At 28.2% G+C, this 20,801-nt stretch overlaps 1 protein-coding gene across 1 annotated transcript in view; it reads right to left on the bottom strand.

Annotated features, from left to right (window-relative positions):
- The window catches only part of LOC143248437 (uncharacterized), a 46,731-nt gene that overhangs the window by 2,632 nt on the left and 23,298 nt on the right, over positions 1–20,801 (bottom strand). The window lies entirely within an intron of this gene.

The raw sequence follows: 20,801 nt of genomic DNA, 5'->3' as shown, positions 1-20,801 counted from the left end.
GACTATTATCTGTATATTTTTTTCTTATTTCTCTTATTATTATTGTTTTGATTTTCTAAACCATCATTTTCATGTGTTTCCTCTGTCCTACCTCCCACCCCAAGTTGATCAACGGTAAGTTTAGGGACTTGCATGATAAAATCCAATACCCCTGGTGGACAGAGTGCAGATAAACCTATTCTGTAGTTTATTACCACACCAAAACGACTGTCTTCTTTGTATTTGACACTATCCCCATTATTTGAAATGCTATCACAGCTGTTAACTTAAGTAATAACGTAAGCTTAATCTCCCTCTATAGTCTCAGAGGTTTCATTATAATTTTTTGTTTTGTATTGCACGCTTAAGGTATTAGGACATGCAGTACTGGAAGTAATTATGCAAATAAGCAGGAAGACTGGCATACAAAGAAATACTACGTATATGGCCACGCCTTCATTTTGTGAAAATCAGCTGCACCAGGGTACGATCACGTGCTCATAACCTACACTGTGACTGTTTATCATCCAACCACTTAGAAAAACTGAACTATTACGTAACAAGTCTGTAAGTTAAGTAAACGACCTTGTCAATATAAATACAAATATGAGCATTGTTTCGAAAACATTAGCTCCCCAGTAGCAAAGTGGTCTCATACCGCTAAAAACCGGGTTTCGATACGTATGGTGGGCAGAGCACGGATAGACCATTGTGTAGCTTTGAGCTTAATTCAAAAAACAAACAAATCGAGAACATTGAGGCGTATGGTCTCCGTTGGCGTGTATTTACTTGTCGCTAATAAGAGGTATTCAAACAAAACACTGAAATAAGCACAGAACCACAAATAGTGGAATGTGCAAAGTTGAGACATATGCTGGCTTTCTCACAGGTAAATCGAAGCTCGAATTGTTCAGCAACAATCAACAACAGTTTGTTCAGGTTGAGGGCAACGTATAAAGTGAAGCATGGTCCTAGAGGATCAGTACAAAGTTAAATTTTACCCAACAATTAATCATTTACACAAAAGTGATAGCACCCTGAATGCTGACAAGTACAGACACATTCTTATCAATCACGTCATTTCTTATGAAACACAACACATCGTCGCGATTCATATTCCAGCAAAATAATGGTCTAAATCATAGAGCAAATGTGGTAGAACAGTGATTGAATACCAAACAGGTTTTCAATACTTTATAGTCTCGGTTCTTTTTTCTTAAAATATAATTTTAGTTATTTTTATTTTAAGTTTAATGTAATACAGTTTTTTTTTGTTATTTGTTGGGCTAATGACAAAGTTTCGTCAAAAAGATCGTTTTTGTTTGCTAATTTACCAGTAATTTCTCCCCCCCCCGGTGGTTCTGCGATAAATCTGAAGGCTTATATCTCTAAAAATAGTTTTTTTTTTTATACCGGCAGTAGGCAGAGCGTATGTAACTTTGCGCTTAAGAACAAGCAAACAATATTAAATAAGTTTATTAATTGCATTTCTAGACACGTTCTCGTATTTCACCCCCCCACGTGACAGAACAACGTTTCTATTTTATCTGTTCATTCAATAAGAATCCTTCTCGTCAGTTGCTCTCATGATGGTTAATCGTATAGTTGGTACCAGTTTGACCAGTCATTGGCCCAAATGAACCACTTGATAACTTGAAGATAATGAAATGAATAATTTAAAATGTTCCCTGGTAGACACCAAATGAATTACACAATTATACAACATATATTAACTTAATCTCTAGCGTGACTTTTATGGGTTTTTTTTAATGTATTGCACATTATCCCTAACACATTGATGAATAACAGTGTCTTGTTTATCACTTTGGTTGTGTCGCTGTCAATAAATTAATTGATAAGAAACACTAATATTCGTTCCAAATTATGAATTTTGAAAATCAGAGCTGTGGAAGTAAATGTGGAATATTTCACTATGGACAAGGAATGATAGAAAACCTACGGACCGGGTGTGGCCCAAATGTTAGTGTGTTGACGTACGCATCAAAGGGCCCAAGGATCGAGAGGCAATTTCAAGAAACATGCTCAACACTTGCAGCTGCAGAAAGGTTATAAAAGTGACAGCCAACCAACAAAGAGGTGAACCAAGTCCTTGTAGCTGTATGGTTGCCGTCTTTCTGGTCAGTAGCTCGAAAGTAGGGTCTGATACCCTTGGTCTCTCTGATTCAACCGTTCAAGTTCCAGTTTCTCTTTTCTTTTCAGTTGATGTTACTTCATAAAGCTGTTAGGTTTGAACTATTTAGAAATTCTTTGCCTGAAGTTTGGATCACAGTATAGACTCGATAGTTCTTTATGATCCAATTCCCTAAACAAACAAGTCTCCGTAAATACCGTGGGTGCTACGTAGACAAATATATTTGGCATCATAAATTACTGATATTAGGCCTTACGCTCACATAAGAACACCAGTTCTTTACAAAAAAGTCAATGCAAAAGATAAAATATTTTAATGTAATTATCGTCTGCTCGTCTTCAATTTTCACGCACACAGAGATATTTTTCCTTGACCATCTGACTAGAAATTGCCGTTAGTTGTGTTCTTGTACTATATTCTTAACATGACGTAGGCCATTTAGGCCTTACTGTCTGTACACAGCGAGAATCAAACCGGATGTATGGCTGTAAGGCTACCATTGTCTCACAGGGGTACATTAAACTGCAATGGTTTCATCAATGTTTATATCCTGCTAACAATGAGCGTCAGCTAGGGGAGTATTACCCCTTTGGATTGTCAATTCTATGTTTTCCTAGTTATAGTCAACTTACCCTTATTCACTATGTCCTAGTGGTGCCCATGTTCCTAATCTTTTATGTGAAACATTAAAAGGAAAATACCGAATCTAAATGTTTGTCTTGGCTGTGGTTAAACGTATTAAATAAAGATAATATCATAGAACAGACACGGATTTTCTTCACATATTATAAGAGAAGTTCTCTTTGCGAACTGCAAATTTTCCTTTGTTTGTTTATTTTCTTTAAATTAAAAATAAAGTTTAAAACTGCGTTCAATTACGTCGACGTCCACTGTAATGTAAAGTGGAAGAAACTGCACTGGGAGGGGGGGTTAGTGACCTCCTTACGGGAGTCCACATATCGGTTTTCGAGTAAAATATACAATAAGAGAATCACGATCGAGCTATTAGGGGAAATTCAAGAAAAACAATTTGATGGTTGTCCTGATTATTTTCGTAACAGGAATAACCTATTACAACTTTTGTATCATTTAGTTTGTAACAGAAATCGACTCCATAACGAGAAAATTGTTCCCTGCTGCGAAGGACGGAAGACGACCTGTGATTGGCTAACTACGGGCTGTGTGTTGTTAAAGGTGACCTGTGATTGACTAACTACGGGCAGTGTGTTGTTAAAGGTGACCTGTGATTGGCTAACTACGGGCTGTGTGTTGTTAAAGGTGACCTGTGATTGGCTAACTACGGGCTGTGTGTTGTTAAAGGTTGTACTCAGCTTCGGAAAACAAGATTTGCTGAAATTAACTTGTGACGAATTTTCTTTCCTTTAACGCAAGTTTAATCAAATAAACACATATATCTTTATCAAGAAAGTCGGTTGTCTTAATAGTAGAGGCCCATACTTCAGAACTGATGGAGACAACATTCAAAACTAAATAATTTTACATTTTGTTTGAACAGCTATCACAGTAACTTCATGTTGAATAACTTATAATACAATGAAATGTTAAAACTAAACTTAGTTAATACATTACATGAATAATCTTACTGAGTTATAACAACCTCATATGAACTGCCTTTCTTTTATATTTAACGTTCTCGTGTATTGTTTGACCTGTTCAGTGCCGTAGACGAGATAACTCGTCCAAGCCGATCGGTAACACAGTGCCACGGACGATTAATTCGTTCTCAATAATACCTAACTTCAACGCTGGATGTCAGCACCATACATGCATTTGACCTACTTACAAACTGTTTCACTTTCGATCCACAATGGCGTCACGAGAAAAGTTACAAAATGAAGAAGCATTACAGTTGTATTGTAGCAGATGAAATACTTGGCAGTCAACAGGTTAATTAATATTAGTTATTTTGTTCCAATTGTGCTGGTTTTAATGATTATTTTTTGTTTAATATTGAAAACTGAACGACATCAGACTTGAAAGTTTGTTTTACAAAACTAAACAGCAGGCAAAAGAAAACTGTAAATCGACGTGATCCTGTGTGTGTGTTTTCTCATAGCAAAGCCACAGCGGGCTATCTGCTGGGCCCCCCGAAGGGAATAGAACCCCTGATATTAACGTTGTAAATCCGTAGACTAACCGCTGTACCAGCGAAAGGCCGACACAATCTTACCTATAAATATATGTGTTAATTGGAATAATGAATATTTGAATCTTTTCACAATTACTATAATGTAATTATGTTCTCACAGCTTATGCGTTATGTAACATTATGGGGTCATTATGTTTTCACAGTTTTTGGGTTGTGTAACGTTATAAGGTCATTAGGTTCCCACAGTTTTTGGGTTACATAAAGCTATAGGGTCATTATGTTCCTACAGTTTTTGAGTTATATAAAGCTATAAGATCATTATGTTTCTACAGTTTTTGAGTTATATAAAGCTATAAGATCATTATGTTCCTACAGTTTTTGAGTTATATAAAGCTATAAGATCATTATGTTCCTACAGTTTTTGAGTTATATAAAGCTATAAGATCATTATGTTCCTACAGTTTTTGAGTTATATAAAGTTATAAGATCATTATGTTCCTACAGTTTTTGAGTTATATATTGAGTTATATGAAGCTATAAGATCATTATGTTCCTACAGTTTTTGAGTTAAATAAAGCTGTAAGATCATTATAATCCTACAGTTTTTGAGTTATATAAAGCTATAAAATCATTATGTTCCTACAGTTTTGAGTTATATAAAGCTATAAGATCATTATGTTCCTACAGTTTTTGAGTTATATAAAGCTATAAGATCATTATGTTCCTACAGTTTTTGAGTTATATAAAGCTATAAGATCATTATGTTCCTACAGTTTTTGAGTTATATAAAGCTATAAAATCATTATGTTCCTACAGTTTTGAGTTATATAAAGCTATAAGATCATTATGTTCCTACAGTTTTTGAGTTATATAAAGCTATAAGATCATTATGTTCCTACAGTTTTGAGTTATATAAAGCTATAAGATCATTATGTTCCTACAGTTTTTGAGTTATATAAAGCTATAAGATCATTATGTTCCTACAGTTTTTGAGTTATATAAAGCTATAAGATCATTATGTTCCTACAGTTTTTGAGTTATATAAAGCTATAAGATCATTATGTTCCTACAGTTTTTGAGTTATATAAAGCTATAAGATCATTATGTTCCTACAGTTTTTGAGTTATATAAAGCTATAAGATCATTATGTTCCTACAGTTTTTGAGTTATATAAAGCTATAAGATCATTATGTTCCTACAGTTTTTGAGTTATATAAAGCTATAAAATCATTATGTTCCTACAGTTTTTGAGTTATATAAAGCTATAAGATCATTATGTTCCTACAGTTTTTGAGTTATATAAAGCTATAAGATCATTATGTTCCTACAGTTTTTGAGTTATATAAAGCTATAAGATCATTATGTTCCTACAGTTTTTTGAGTTATATAAAGCTATAAGATCATTATGTTCCTACAGTTTTGAGTTATATAAAGCTATAAGATCATTATGTTCCTACAGTTTTGAGTTATATAAAGCTATAAGATCATTATGTTCCTACAGTTTTTGAGTTATATAAAGCTATAAGATCATTATGTTCCTACAGTTTTTGAGTTATATAAAGCTATAAGATCATTATGTTCCTACAGTTTTGAGTTATATAAAGCTATAAGATCATTATGTTCCTACAGTTTTTGAGTTATATAAAGCTATAAGATCATTATGTTCCTACAGTTTTTGAGTTATATAAAGCTATAAGATCATTATGTTCCTACAGTTTTTGAGTTATATAAAGCTATAAGATCATTATGTTCCTACAGTTTTGAGTTATATAAAGCTATAAGATCATTATGTTCCTACAGTTTTTGAGTTATATAAAGCTATAAGATCATTATGTTCCTACAGTTTTGAGTTATATAAAGCTATAAGATCATTATGTTCCTACAGTTTTTGAGTTATATAAAGCTATAAGATCATTATGTTCCTACAGTTTTTGAGTTATATAAAGCTATAAGATCATTATGTTCCTACAGTTTTTGAGTTATATAAAGCTATAAGATCATTATGTTCCTACAGTTTTTTGAGTTATATAAAGCTATAAGATCATTATGTTCCTACAGTTTTTGAGTTATATAAAGCTATAAGATCATTATGTTCCTACAGTTTTTGAGTTATATAAAGCTATAAGATCATTATGTTCCTACAGTTTTTGAGTTATATAAAGCTATAAGATCATTATGTTCCTACAGTTTTGAGTTATATAAAGCTATAAGATCATTATGTTCCTACAGTTTTGAGTTATATAAAGCTATAAGATCATTATGTTCCTACAGTTTTTGAGTTATATAAAGCTATAAGATCATTATGTTCCTACAGTTTTTGAGTTATATAAAGCTATAAGATCATTATGTTCCTACAGTTTTTGAGTTATATAAAGCTATAAGATCATTATGTTCCTACAGTTTTTGAGTTATATAAAGCTATAAGATCATTATGTTCCTACAGTTTTTGAGTTATATAAAGCTATAAGATCATTATGTTCCTACAGTTTTTGAGTTATATAAAGCTATAAGATCATTATGTTCCTACAGTTTTTGAGTTATATAAAGCTATAAGATCATTATGTTCCTACAGTTTTGAGTTATATAAAGCTATAAGATCATTATGTTCCTACAGTTTTGAGTTATATAAAGCTATAAGATCATTATGTTCCTACAGTTCCTTTTTGAGTTATATAAAGCTATAAGATCATTATGTTCCTACAGTTTTTGAGTTATATAAAGCTATAAGATCATTATGTTCCTACAGTTTTTGAGTTATATATATATCATTATGTTCCTACTATATAAAGATCATTATGTTCCTACAGTTTTTGAGTTATATAAAGCTATAAGATCATTATGTTCCTACAGTTTTTGAGTTATATAAAGCTATAAGATCATTATGTTCCTACAGTTTTTGAGTTATATAAAGCTATAAGATCATTATGTTCCTACAGTTTTTGAGTTATATAAAGCTATAAGATCATTATGTTCCTACAGTTTTTGAGTTATATAAAGCTATAAGATCATTATGTTCCTACAGTTTTGAGTTATATAAAGCTATAAGATCATTATGTTCCTACAGTTTTGAGTTATATAAAGCTATAAGATCATTATGTTCCTACAGTTTTGAGTTATATAAAGCTATAAGATCATTATGTTCCTACAGTTTTTGAGTTATATAAAGCTATAAGATCATTATGTTCCTACAGTTTTGAGTTATATAAAGCTATAAGATCATTATGTTCCTACAGTTTTTGAGTTATATAAAGCTATAAGATCATTATGTTACAGTTTTTGAGTTATATAAAGCTACAGTTCCTACAGTTTTTGAGTTATATAAAGCTATAAGATCATTATGTTCCTACAGTTTTTGAGTTATATAAAGCTATAAGATCATTATGTTCCTACAGTTTTGAGTTATATAAAGCTATAAGATCATTATGTTCCTACAGTTTTGAGTTATATAAAGCTATAAGATCATTATGTTCCTACAGTTTTGAGTTATATAAAGCTATAAGATCATTATGTTCCTACAGTTTTTGAGTTATATAAAGCTATAAGATCATTATGTTCCTACAGTTTTTGAGTTATATAAAGCTATAAGATCATTATGTTCCTACAGTTTTGAGTTATATAAAGCTATAAGATCATTATGTTCCTACAGTTTTGAGTTATATAAAGCTATAAGATCATTATGTTCCTACAGTTTTGAGTTATATAAAGCTATAAGATCATTATGTTCCTACAGTTTTTGAGTTATATAAAGCTATAAGATCATTATGTTCCTACAGTTTTGAGTTATATAAAGCTATAAGATCATTATGTTCCTACAGTTTTTGAGTTATATAAAGCTATAAGATCATTATGTTCCTACAGTTTTTGAGTTATATAAAGCTATAAGATCATTATGTTCCTACAGTTTTGAGTTATATAAAGCTATAAGATCATTATGTTCCTACAGTTTTTGAGTTATATAAAGCTATAAGATCATTATGTTCCTACAGTTTTGAGTTATATAAAGCTATAAGATCATTATGTTCCTACAGTTTTTGAGTTATATAAAGCTATAAGATCATTATGTTCCTACAGTTTTTGAGTTATATAAAGCTATAAGATCATTATGTTCCTACAGTTTTGAGTTATATAAAGCTATAAGATCATTATGTTCCTACAGTTTTTGAGTTATATAAAGCTATAAGATCATTATGTTCCTACAGTTTTTGAGTTATATAAAGCTATAAGATCATTATGTTTACAGTTTTTGAGTTATATAAAGCTACAGTTCCTACAGTTTTTGAGTTATATAAAGCTATAAGATCATTATGTTCCTACAGTTTTTGAGTTATATAAAGCTATAAGATCATTATGTTCCTACAGTTTTTGAGTTATATAAAGCTATAAGATCATTATGTTCCTACAGTTTTGAGTTATATAAAGCTATAAGATCATTATGTTCCTACAGTTTTGAGTTATATAAAGCTATAAGATCATTATGTTCCTACAGTTTTGAGTTATATAAAGCTATAAGATCATTATGTTCCTACAGTTTTGAGTTATATAAAGCTATAAGATCATTATGTTCCTACAGTTTTGAGTTATATAAAGCTATAAGATCATTATGTTCCTACAGTTTTTGAGTTATATAAAGCTATAAGATCATTATGTTCCTACAGTTTTTGAGTTATATAAAGCTATAAGATCATTATGTTCCTACAGTTTTTGAGTTATATAAAGCTATAAGATCATTATGTTCCTACAGTTTTTGAGTTATATAAAGCTATAAGATCATTATGTTCCTACAGTTTTGAGTTATATAAAGCTATAAGATCATTATGTTCCTACAGTTTTTGAGTTATATAAAGCTATAAGATCATTATGTTCCTACAGTTTTTGAGTTATATAAAGCTATAAGATCATTATGTTCCTACAGTTTTTGAGTTATATAAAGCTATAAGATCATTATGTTCCTACAGTTTTGAGTTATATAAAGCTATAAGATCATTATGTTCCTACAGTTTTGAGTTATATAAAGCTATAAGATCATTATGTTCCTACAGTTTTGAGTTATATAAAGCTATAAGATCATTATGTTCCTACAGTTTTTGAGTTATATAAAGCTATAAGATCATTATGTTCCTACAGTTTTTGAGTTATATAAAGCTATAAGATCATTATGTTCCTACAGTTTTTGAGTTATATAAAGCTATAAGATCATTATGTTCCTACAGTTTTGAGTTATATAAAGCTATAAGATCATTATGTTCCTACAGTTTTTGAGTTATATAAAGCTATAAGATCATTATGTTCCTACAGTTTTGAGTTATATAAAGCTATAAGATCATTATGTTCCTACAGTTTTTGAGTTATATAAAGCTATAAGATCATTATGTTCCTACAGTTTTTGAGTTATATAAAGCTATAAGATCATTATGTTCCTACAGTTTTGAGTTATATAAAGCTATAAGATCATTATGTTCCTACAGTTTTTGAGTTATATAAAGCTATAAGATCATTATGTTCCTACAGTTTTGAGTTATATAAAGCTATAAGATCATTATGTTCTACTACAGTTTTTGAGTTATATAAAGCTATAAGATCATTATGTTCCTACAGTTTTGAGTTATATAAAGCTATAAGATCATTATGTTCCTACAGTTTTGAGTTATATAAAGCTATAAGATCATTATGTTCCTACAGTTTTTGAGTTATATAAAGCTATAAGATCATTATGTTCCTACAGTTTTTGAGTTATATAAAGCTATAAGATCATTATGTTCCTACAGTTTTTGAGTTATATAAAGCTATAAGATCATTATGTTCCTACAGTTTTGAGTTATATAAAGCTATAAGATCATTATGTTCCTACAGTTTTGAGTTATATAAAGCTATAAGATCATTATGTTCCTACAGTTTTGAGTTATATAAAGCTATAAGATCATTATGTTCCTACAGTTTTGAGTTATATAAAGCTATAAGATCATTATGTTCCTACAGTTTTGAGTTATATAAAGCTATAAGATCATTATGTTCCTACAGTTTTGAGTTATATAAAGCTATAAGATCATTATGTTCCTACAGTTTTGAGTTATATAAAGCTATAAGATCATTATGTTCCTACAGTTTTTGAGTTATATAAAGCTATAAGATCATTATGTTCCTACAGTTTTGAGTTATATAAAGCTATAAGATCATTATGTTCCTACAGTTTTGAGTTATATAAAGCTATAAGATCATTATGTTCCTACAGTTTTGAGTTATATAAAGCTATAAGATCATTATGTTCCTACAGTTTTTGAGTTATATAAAGCTATAAGATCATTATGTTCCTACAGTTTTGAGTTATATAAAGCTATAAGATCATTATGTTCCTACAGTTTTTGAGTTATATAAAGCTATAAGATCATTATGTTCCTACAGTTTTGAGTTATATAAAGCTATAAGATCATTATGTTCCTACAGTTTTTGAGTTATATAAAGCTATAAGATCATTATGTTCCTACAGTTTTGAGTTATATAAAGCTATAAGATCATTATGTTCCTACAGTTTTTGAGTTATATAAAGCTATAAGATCATTATGTTCCTACAGTTTTTGAGTTATATAAAGCTATAAGATCATTATGTTCCTACAGTTTTGAGTTATATAAAGCTATAAGATCATTATGTTCCTACAGTTTTTGAGTTATATAAAGCTATAAGATCATTATGTTCCTACAGTTTTGAGTTATATAAAGCTATAAGATCATTATGTTCCTACAGTTTTGAGTTATATAAAGCTATAAGATCATTATGTTCCTACAGTTTTTGAGTTATATAAAGCTATAAGATCATTATGTTCCTACAGTTTTGAGTTATATAAAGCTATAAGATCATTATGTTCCTACAGTTTTGAGTTATATAAAGCTATAAGATCATTATGTTCCTACAGTTTTGAGTTATATAAAGCTATAAGATCATTATGTTCCTACAGTTTTGAGTTATATAAAGCTATAAGATCATTATGTTCCTACAGTTTTTGAGTTATATAAAGCTATAAGATCATTATGTTCCTACAGTTTTTGAGTTATATAAAGCTATAAGATCATTATGTTCCTACAGTTTTTGAGTTATATAAAGCTATAAGATCATTATGTTCCTACAGTTTTTGAGTTATATAAAGCTATAAGATCATTATGTTCCTACAGTTTTTGAGTTATATAAAGCTATAAGATCATTATGTTCCTACAGTTTTTGAGTTATATAAAGCTATAAGATCATTATGTTCCTACAGTTTTGAGTTATATAAAGCTATAAGATCATTATGTTCCTACAGTTTTGAGTTATATAAAGCTATAAGATCATTATGTTCCTACAGTTTTTGAGTTATATAAAGCTATAAGATCATTATGTTCCTACAGTTTTGAGTTATATAAAGCTATAAGATCATTATGTTCCTACAGTTTTGAGTTATATAAAGCTATAAGATCATTATGTTCCTACAGTTTTTGAGTTATATAAAGCTATAAGATCATTATGTTCCTACAGTTTTGAGTTATATAAAGCTATAAGATCATTATGTTCCTACAGTTTTGAGTTATATAAAGCTATAAGATCATTATGTTCCTACAGTTTTGAGTTATATAAAGCTATAAGATCATTATGTTCCTACAGTTTTTGAGTTATATAAAGCTATAAGATCATTATGTTCCTACAGTTTTGAGTTATATAAAGCTATAAGATCATTATGTTTCCTACAGTTTTGAGTTATATAAAGCTATAAGATCATTATGTTCCTACAGTTTTGAGTTATATAAAGCTATAAGATCATTATGTTCCTACAGTTTTGAGTTATATAAAGCTATAAGATCATTATGTTCCTACAGTTTTGAGTTATATAAAGCTATAAGATCATTATGTTCCTACAGTTTTGAGTTATATAAAGCTATAAGATCATTATGTTCCTACAGTTTTTGAGTTATATAAAGCTATAAGATCATTATGTTCCTACAGTTTTGAGTTATATAAAGCTATAAGATCATTATGTTCCTACAGTTTTGAGTTATATAAAGCTATAAGATCATTATGTTCCTACAGTTTTGAGAGTAAGATCATTATACAAGCTATAAGATCATTATGTTCCTACAGTTTTGAGTTATATAAAGCTATAAGATCATTATGTTCCTACAGTTTTGAGTTATATAAAGCTATAAGATCATTATGTTCCTACAGTTTTTGAGTTATATAAAGCTATAAGATCATTATGTTCCTACAGTTTTTGAGTTATATAAAGCTATAAGATCATTATGTTCCTACAGTTTTGAGTTATATAAAGCTATAAGATCATTATGTTCCTACAGTTTTTGAGTTATATAAAGCTATAAGATCATTATGTTCCTACAGTTTTGAGTTATATAAAGCTATAAGATCATTATGTTCCTACAGTTTTGAGTTATATAAAGCTATAAGATCATTATGTTCCTACAGTTTTGAGTTATATAAAGCTATAAGATCATTATGTTCCTACAGTTTTGAGTTATATAAAGCTATAAGATCATTATGTTCCTACAGTTTTGAGTTATATAAAGCTATAAGATCATTATGTTCCTACAGTTTTTGAGTTATATAAAGCTATAAGATCATTATGTTCCTACAGTTTTGAGTTATATAAAGCTATAAGATCATTATGTTCCTACAGTTTTGAGTTATATAAAGCTATAAGATCATTATGTTCCTACAGTTTTTTGAGTTATATAAAGCTATAAGATCATTATGTTCCTACAGTTTTGAGTTATATAAAGCTATAAGATCATTATGTTCCTACAGTTTTTGAGTTATATAAAGCTATAAGATCATTATGTTCCTACAGTTTTGAGTTATATAAAGCTATAAGATCATTATGTTCCTACAGTTTTTGAGTTATATAAAGCTATAAGATCATTATGTTCCTACAGTTTTTGAGTTATATAAAGCTATAAGATCATTATGTTCCTACAGTTTTGAGTTATATAAAGCTATAAGATCATTATGTTCCTACAGTTTTGAGTTATATAAAGCTATAAGATCATTATGTTCCTACAGTTTTTGAGTTATATAAAGCTATAAGATCATTATGTTCCTACAGTTTTGAGTTATATAAAGCTATAAGATCATTATGTTCCTACAGTTTTGAGTTATATAAAGCTATAAGATCATTATGTTCCTACAGTTTTTGAGTTATATAAAGCTATAAGATCATTATGTTCCTACAGTTTTGAGTTATATAAAGCTATAAGATCATTATGTTCCTACAGTTTTTGAGTTATATAAAGCTATAAGATCATTATGTTCCTACAGTTTTGAGTTATATAAAGCTATAAGATCATTATGTTCCTACAGTTTTTGAGTTATATAAAGCTATAAGATCATTATGTTCCTACAGTTTTTGAGTTATATAAAGCTATAAGATCATTATGTTCCTACAGTTTTGAGTTATATAAAGCTATAAGATCATTATGTTCCTACAGTTTTGAGTTATATAAAGCTATAAGATCATTATGTTCCTACAGTTTTGAGTTATATAAAGCTATAAGATCATTATGTTCCTACAGTTTTGAGTTATATAAAGCTATAAGATCATTATGTTCCTACAGTTTTGAGTTATATAAAGCTATAAGATCATTATGTTCCTACAGTTTTGAGTTATATAAAGCTATAAGATCATTATGTTCCTACAGTTTTTGAGTTATATAAAGCTATAAGATCATTATGTTCCTACAGTTTTGAGTTATATAAAGCTATAAGATCATTATGTTCCTACAGTTTTGAGTTATATAAAGCTATAAGATCATTATGTTCCTACAGTTTTGAGTTATATAAAGCTATAAGATCATTATGTTCCTACAGTTTTGAGTTATATAAAGCTATAAGATCATTATGTTCCTACAGTTTTTGAGTTATATAAAGCTATAAGATCATTATGTTCCTACAGTTTTTGAGTTATATAAAGCTATAAGATCATTATGTTCCTACAGTTTTTGAGTTATATAAAGCTATAAGATCATTATGTTCCTACAGTTTTGAGTTATATAAAGCTATAAGATCATTATGTTCCTACAGTTTTGAGTTATATAAAGCTATAAGATCATTATGTTCCTACAGTTTTTGAGTTATATAAAGCTATAAGATCATTATGTTCCTACAGTTTTGAGTTATATAAAGCTATAAGATCATTATGTTCCTACAGTTTTTGAGTTATATAAAGCTATAAGATCATTATGTTCCTACAGTTTTGAGTTATATAAAGCTATAAGATCATTATGTTCCTACAGTTTTGAGTTATATAAAGCTATAAGATCATTATGTTCCTACAGTTTTTGAGTTATATAAAGCTATAAGATCATTATGTTCCTACAGTTTTGAGTTATATAAAGCTATAAGATCATTATGTTCCTACAGTTTTGAGTTATATAAAGCTATAAGATCATTATGTTCCTACAGTTTTTGAGTTATATAAAGCTATAAGATCATTATGTTCCTACAGTTTTGAGTTATATAAAGCTATAAGATCATTATGTTCCTACAGTTTTGAGTTATATAAAGCTATAAGATCATTATGTTCCTACAGTTTTTGAGTTATATAAAGCTATAAGATCATTATGTTCCTACAGTTTTGAGTTATATAAAGCTATAAGATCATTATGTTCCTACAGTTTTTGAGTTATATAAAGCTATAAGATCATTATGTTCCTACAGTTTTTGAGTTATATAAAGATCATTATGTTCCTACAGTTTTGAGTTATATAAAGCTATAAGATCATTATGTTCCTACAGTTTTTGAGTTATATAAAGCTATAAGATCATTATGTTCCTACAGTTTTGAGTTATATAAAGCTATAAGATCATTATGTTCCTACAGTTTTGAGTTATATAAAGCTATAAGATCATTATGTTCCTACAGTTTTGAGTTATATAAAGCTATAAGATCATTATGTTCCTACAGTTTTGAGTTATATAAAGCTATAAGATCATTATGTTCCTACAGTTTTGAGTTATATAAAGCTATAAGATCATTATGTTCCTACAGTTTTGAGTTATATAAAGCTATAAGATCATTATGTTCCTACAGTTTTGAGTTATATAAAGCTATAAGATCATTATGTTCCTACAGTTTTTGAGTTATATAAAGCTATAAGATCATTATGTTCCTACAGTTTTTGAGTTATATAAAGCTATAAGATCATTATGTTCCTACAGTTTTGAGTTATATAAAGCTATAAGATCATTATGTTCCTACAGTTTTTGAGTTATATAAAGCTATAAGATCATTATGTTCCTACAGTTTTTGAGTTATATAAAGCTATAAGATCATTATGTTCCTACAGTTTTTGAGTTATATAAAGCTATAAGATCATTATGTTCCTACAGTTTTTGAGTTATATAAAGCTATAAGATCATTATGTTCCTACAGTTTTGAGTTATATAAAGCTATAAGATCATTATGTTCCTACAGTTTTGAGTTATATAAAGCTATAAGATCATTATGTTCCTACAGTTTTGAGTTATATAAAGCTATAAGATCATTATGTTCCTACAGTTTTTGAGTTATATAAAGCTATAAGATCATTATGTTCCTACAGTTTTGAGTTATATAAAGCTATAAGATCATTATGTTCCTACAGTTTTGAGTTATATAAAGCTATAAGATCATTATGTTCCTACAGTTTTTGAGTTATATAAAGCTATAAGATCATTATGTTCCTACAGTTTTGAGTTATATAAAGCTATAAGATCATTATGTTCCTACAGTTCCTTTTTGAGTTATATAAAGCTATAAGATCATTATGTTCCTACAGTTTTGAGTTATATAAAGCTATAAGATCATTATGTTCCTACAGTTTTGAGTTATATAAATATAAGATCATTATGTTCCTACAGTTTTTTGAGTTATATAAAGCTATAAGATCATTATGTTCCTACAGTTTTGAGTTATATAAAGCTATAAGATCATTATGTTCCTACAGTTTTTGAGTTATATAAAGCTATAAGATCATTATGTTCCTACAGTTTTGAGTTATATAAAGCTATAAGATCATTATGTTCCTACAGTTTTGAGTTATATAAAGCTATAAGATCATTATGTTCCTACAGTTTTTGAGTTATATAAAGCTATAAGATCATTATGTTCCTACAGTTTTGAGTTATATAAAGCTATAAGATCATTATGTTCCTACAGTTTTGAGTTATATAAAGCTATAAGATCATTATGTTCCTACAGTTTTGAGTTATATAAAGCTATAAGATCATTATGTTCCTACAGTTTTGAGTTATATAAAGCTATAAGATCATTATGTTCCTACAGTTTTGAGTTATATAAAGCTATAAGATCATTATGTTCCTACAGTTTTGAGTTATATAAAGCTATAAGATCATTATGTTCCTACAGTTTTGAGTTATATAAAGCTATAAGATCATTATGTTCCTACAGTTTTGAGTTATATAAAGCTATAAGATCATTATGTTCCTACCTATCATTATGTTCCTTTTTGAGTTATATAAAGCTATAAGATCATTATGTTCCTACAGTTTTTGAGTTATATAAAGCTATAAGATCATTATGTTCCTACAGTTTTGAGTTATATAAAGCTATAAGATCATTATGTTCCTACAGTTTTGAGTTATATAAAGCTATAAGATCATTATGTTCCTACAGTTTTGAGTTATATAAAGCTATAAGATCATTATGTTCCTACAGTTTTTGAGTTATATAAAGCTATAAGATCATTATGTTCCTACAGTTTTTGAGTTATATAGCTATATCATTATGTTCCTACAGTTTTGAGTTATATAAAGCTATAAGATCATTATGTTCCTACAGTTTTGAGTTATATAAAGCTATAAGATCATTATGTTCCTACAGTTTTTGAGTTATATAAAGCTATAAGATCATTATGTTCCTACAGTTTTTGAGTTATATAAAGCTATAAGATCATTATGTTCCTACAGTTTTTGAGTTATATAAAGCTATAAGATCATTATGTTCCTACAGTTTTTGAGTTATATAAAGCTATAAGATCATTATGTTCCTACAGTTTTGAGTTATATAAAGCTATAAGATCATTATGTTCCTACAGTTTTGAGTTATATAAAGCTATAAGATCATTATGTTCCTACAGTTTTGAGTTATATAAAGCTATAAGATCATTATGTTCCTACAGTTTTGAGTTATATAAAGCTATAAGATCATTATGTTCCTACAGTTTTGAGTTATATAAAGCTATAAGATCATTATGTTCCTACAGTTTTGAGTTATATAAAGCTATAAGATCATTATGTTCCTACAGTTTTGAGTTATATAAAGCTATAAGATCATTATGTTCCTACAGTTTTGAGTTATATAAAGCTATAAGATCATTATGTTCCTACAGTTTTTGAGTTATATAAAGCTATAAGATCATTATGTTCCTACAGTTTTTGAGTTATATAAAGCTATAAGATCATTATGTTCCTACAGTTTTGAGTTATATAAAGCTATAAGATCATTATGTTCCTACAGTTTTTGAGTTATATAAAGCTATAAGATCATTATGTTCCTACAGTTTTGAGTTATATAAAGCTATAAGATCATTATGTTCCTACAGTTTTGAGTTATATAAAGCTATAAGATCATTATGTTCCTACAGTTTTGAGTTATATAAAGCTATAAGATCATTATGTTCCTACAGTTTTGAGTTATATAAAGCTATAAGATCATTATGTTCCTACAGTTTTGAGTTATATAAAGCTATAAGATCATTATGTTCCTACAGTTTTTGAGTTATATAAAGCTATAAGATCATTATGTTCCTACAGTTTTGAGTTATATAAAGCTATAAGATCATTATGTTCCTACAGTTTTGAGTTATATAAAGCTATAAGATCATTATGTTCCTACAGTTTTTGAGTTATATAAAGCTATAAGATCATTATGTTCCTACAGTTTTGAGTTATATAAAGCTATAAGATCATTATGTTCCTACAGTTTTTGAGTTATATAAAGCTATAAGATCATTATGTTCCTACAGTTTTTGAGTTATATAAAGCTATAAGATCATTATGTTCCTACAGTTTTGAGTTATATAAAGCTATAAGATCATTATGTTCCTACAGTTTTTGAGTTATATAAAGCTATAAGATCATTATGTTCCTACAGTTTTGAGTTATATAAAGCTATAAGATCATTATGTTCCTACAGTTTTGAGTTATATAAAGCTATAAGATCATTATGTTCCTACAGTTTTGAGTTATATAAAGCTATAAGATCATTATGTTCCTACAGTTTTTGAGTTATATAAAGCTATAAGATCATTATGTTCCTACAGTTTTGAGTTATATAAAGCTATAAGATCATTATGTTCCTACAGTTTTTGAGTTATATAAAGCTATAAGATCATTATGTTCCTACAGTTTTTGAGTTATATAAAGCTATAAGATCATTATGTTCCTACAGTTTTTGAGTTATATAAAGCTATAAGATCATTATGTTCCTACAGTTTTTGAGTTATATAAAGCTATAAGATCATTATGTTCCTACAGTTTTGAGTTATATAAAGCTATAAGATCATTATGTTCCTACAGTTTTGAGTTATATAAAGCTATAAGATCATTATGTTCCTACAGTTTTTGAGTTATATAAAGCTATAAGATCATTATGTTCCTACAGTTTTGAGTTATATAAAGCTATAAGATCATTATGTTCCTACAGTTTTTGAGTTATATAAAGCTATAAGATCATTATGTTCCTACAGTTTTGAGTTATATAAAGCTATAAGATCATTATGTTCCTACAGTTTTTGAGTTATATAAAGCTATAAGATCATTATGTTCCTACAGTTTTTGAGTTATATAAAGCTATAAGATCATTATGTTCCTACAGTTTTGAGTTATATAAAGCTATAAGATCATTATGTTCCTACAGTTTTGAGTTATATAAAGCTATAAGATCATTATGTTCCTACAGTTTTGAGTTATATAAAGCTATAAGATCATTATGTTCCTACAGTTTTTGAGTTATATAAAGCTATAAGATCATTATGTTCCTACAGTTTTTGAGTTATATAAAGCTATAAGATCATTATGTTCCTACAGTTTTTGAGTTATATAAAGCTATAAGATCATTATGTTCCTACAGTTTTTGAGTTATATAAAGCTATAAGATCATTATGTTCCTACAGTTTTGAGTTATATAAAGCTATAAGATCATTATGTTCCTACAGTTTTGAGTTATATAAAGCTATAAGATCATTATGTTCCTACAGTTTTGAGTTATATAAAGCTATAAGATCATTATGTTCCTACAGTTTTGAGTTATATAAAGCTATAAGATCATTATGTTCCTACAGTTTTGAGTTATATAAAGCTATAAGATCATTATGTTCCTACAGTTTTGAGTTATATAAAGCTATAAGATCATTATGTTCCTACAGTTTTGAGTTATATAAAGCTATAAGATCATTATGTTCCTACAGTTTTGAGTTATATAAAGCTATAAGATCATTATGTTCCTACAGTTTTTGAGTTATATAAAGCTATAAGATCATTATGTTCCTACAGTTTTTGAGTTATATAAAGCTATAAGATCATTATGTTCCTACAGTTTTTGAGTTATATAAAGCTATAAGATCATTATGTTCCTACAGTTTTTGAGTTATATAAAGCTATAAGATCATTATGTTCCTACAGTTTTTGAGTTATATAAAGCTATAAGATCATTATGTTCCTACAGTTTTTGAGTTATATAAAGCTATAAGATCATTATGTTCCTACAGTTTTGAGTTATATAAAGCTATAAGATCATTATGTTCCTACAGTTTTGAGTTATATAAAGCTATAAGATCATTATGTTCCTACAGTTTTGAGTTATATAAAGCTATAAGATCATTATGTTCCTACAGTTTTTGAGTTATATAAAGCTATAAGATCATTATGTTCCTACAGTTTTTGAGTTATATAAAGCTATAAGATCATTATGTTCCTACAGTTTTTGAGTTATATAAAGCTATAAGATCATTATGTTCCTACAGTTTTGAGTTATATAAAGCTATAAGATCATTATGTTCCTACAGTTTTGAGTTATATAAAGCTATAAGATCATTATGTTCCTACAGTTTTGAGTTATATAAAGCTATAAGATCATTATGTTCCTACAGTTCCTTTTTGAGTTATATAAAGCTATAAGATCATTATGTTCCTACAGTTTTTGAGTTATATAAAGCTATAAGATCATTATGTTCCTACAGTTTTTGAGTTATATAAAGCTATAAGATCATTATGTTCCTACAGTTTTGAGTTATATAAAGCTATAAGATCATTATGTTCCTACAGTTTTGAGTTATATAAAGCTATAAGATCATTATGTTCCTACAGTTTTTGAGTTATATAAAGCTATAAGATCATTATGTTCCTACAGTTTTGAGTTATATAAAGCTATAAGATCATTATGTTCCTACAGTTTTGAGTTATATAAAGCTATAAGATCATTATGTTCCTACAGTTTTGAGTTATATAAAGCTATAAGATCATTATGTTCCTACAGTTTTGAGTTATATAAAGCTATAAGATCATTATGTTCCTACAGTTTTGAGTTA

Source organism: Tachypleus tridentatus, chromosome 4 (assembly GCF_004210375.1).
Source record: "Tachypleus tridentatus isolate NWPU-2018 chromosome 4, ASM421037v1, whole genome shotgun sequence".
Lineage (NCBI taxonomy): Eukaryota > Metazoa > Arthropoda > Merostomata > Xiphosura > Limulidae > Tachypleus > Tachypleus tridentatus.
The sequence above is the reverse complement of the archived record's forward strand: the minus strand, read 5'-3'. Positions and strand labels throughout refer to the sequence as shown.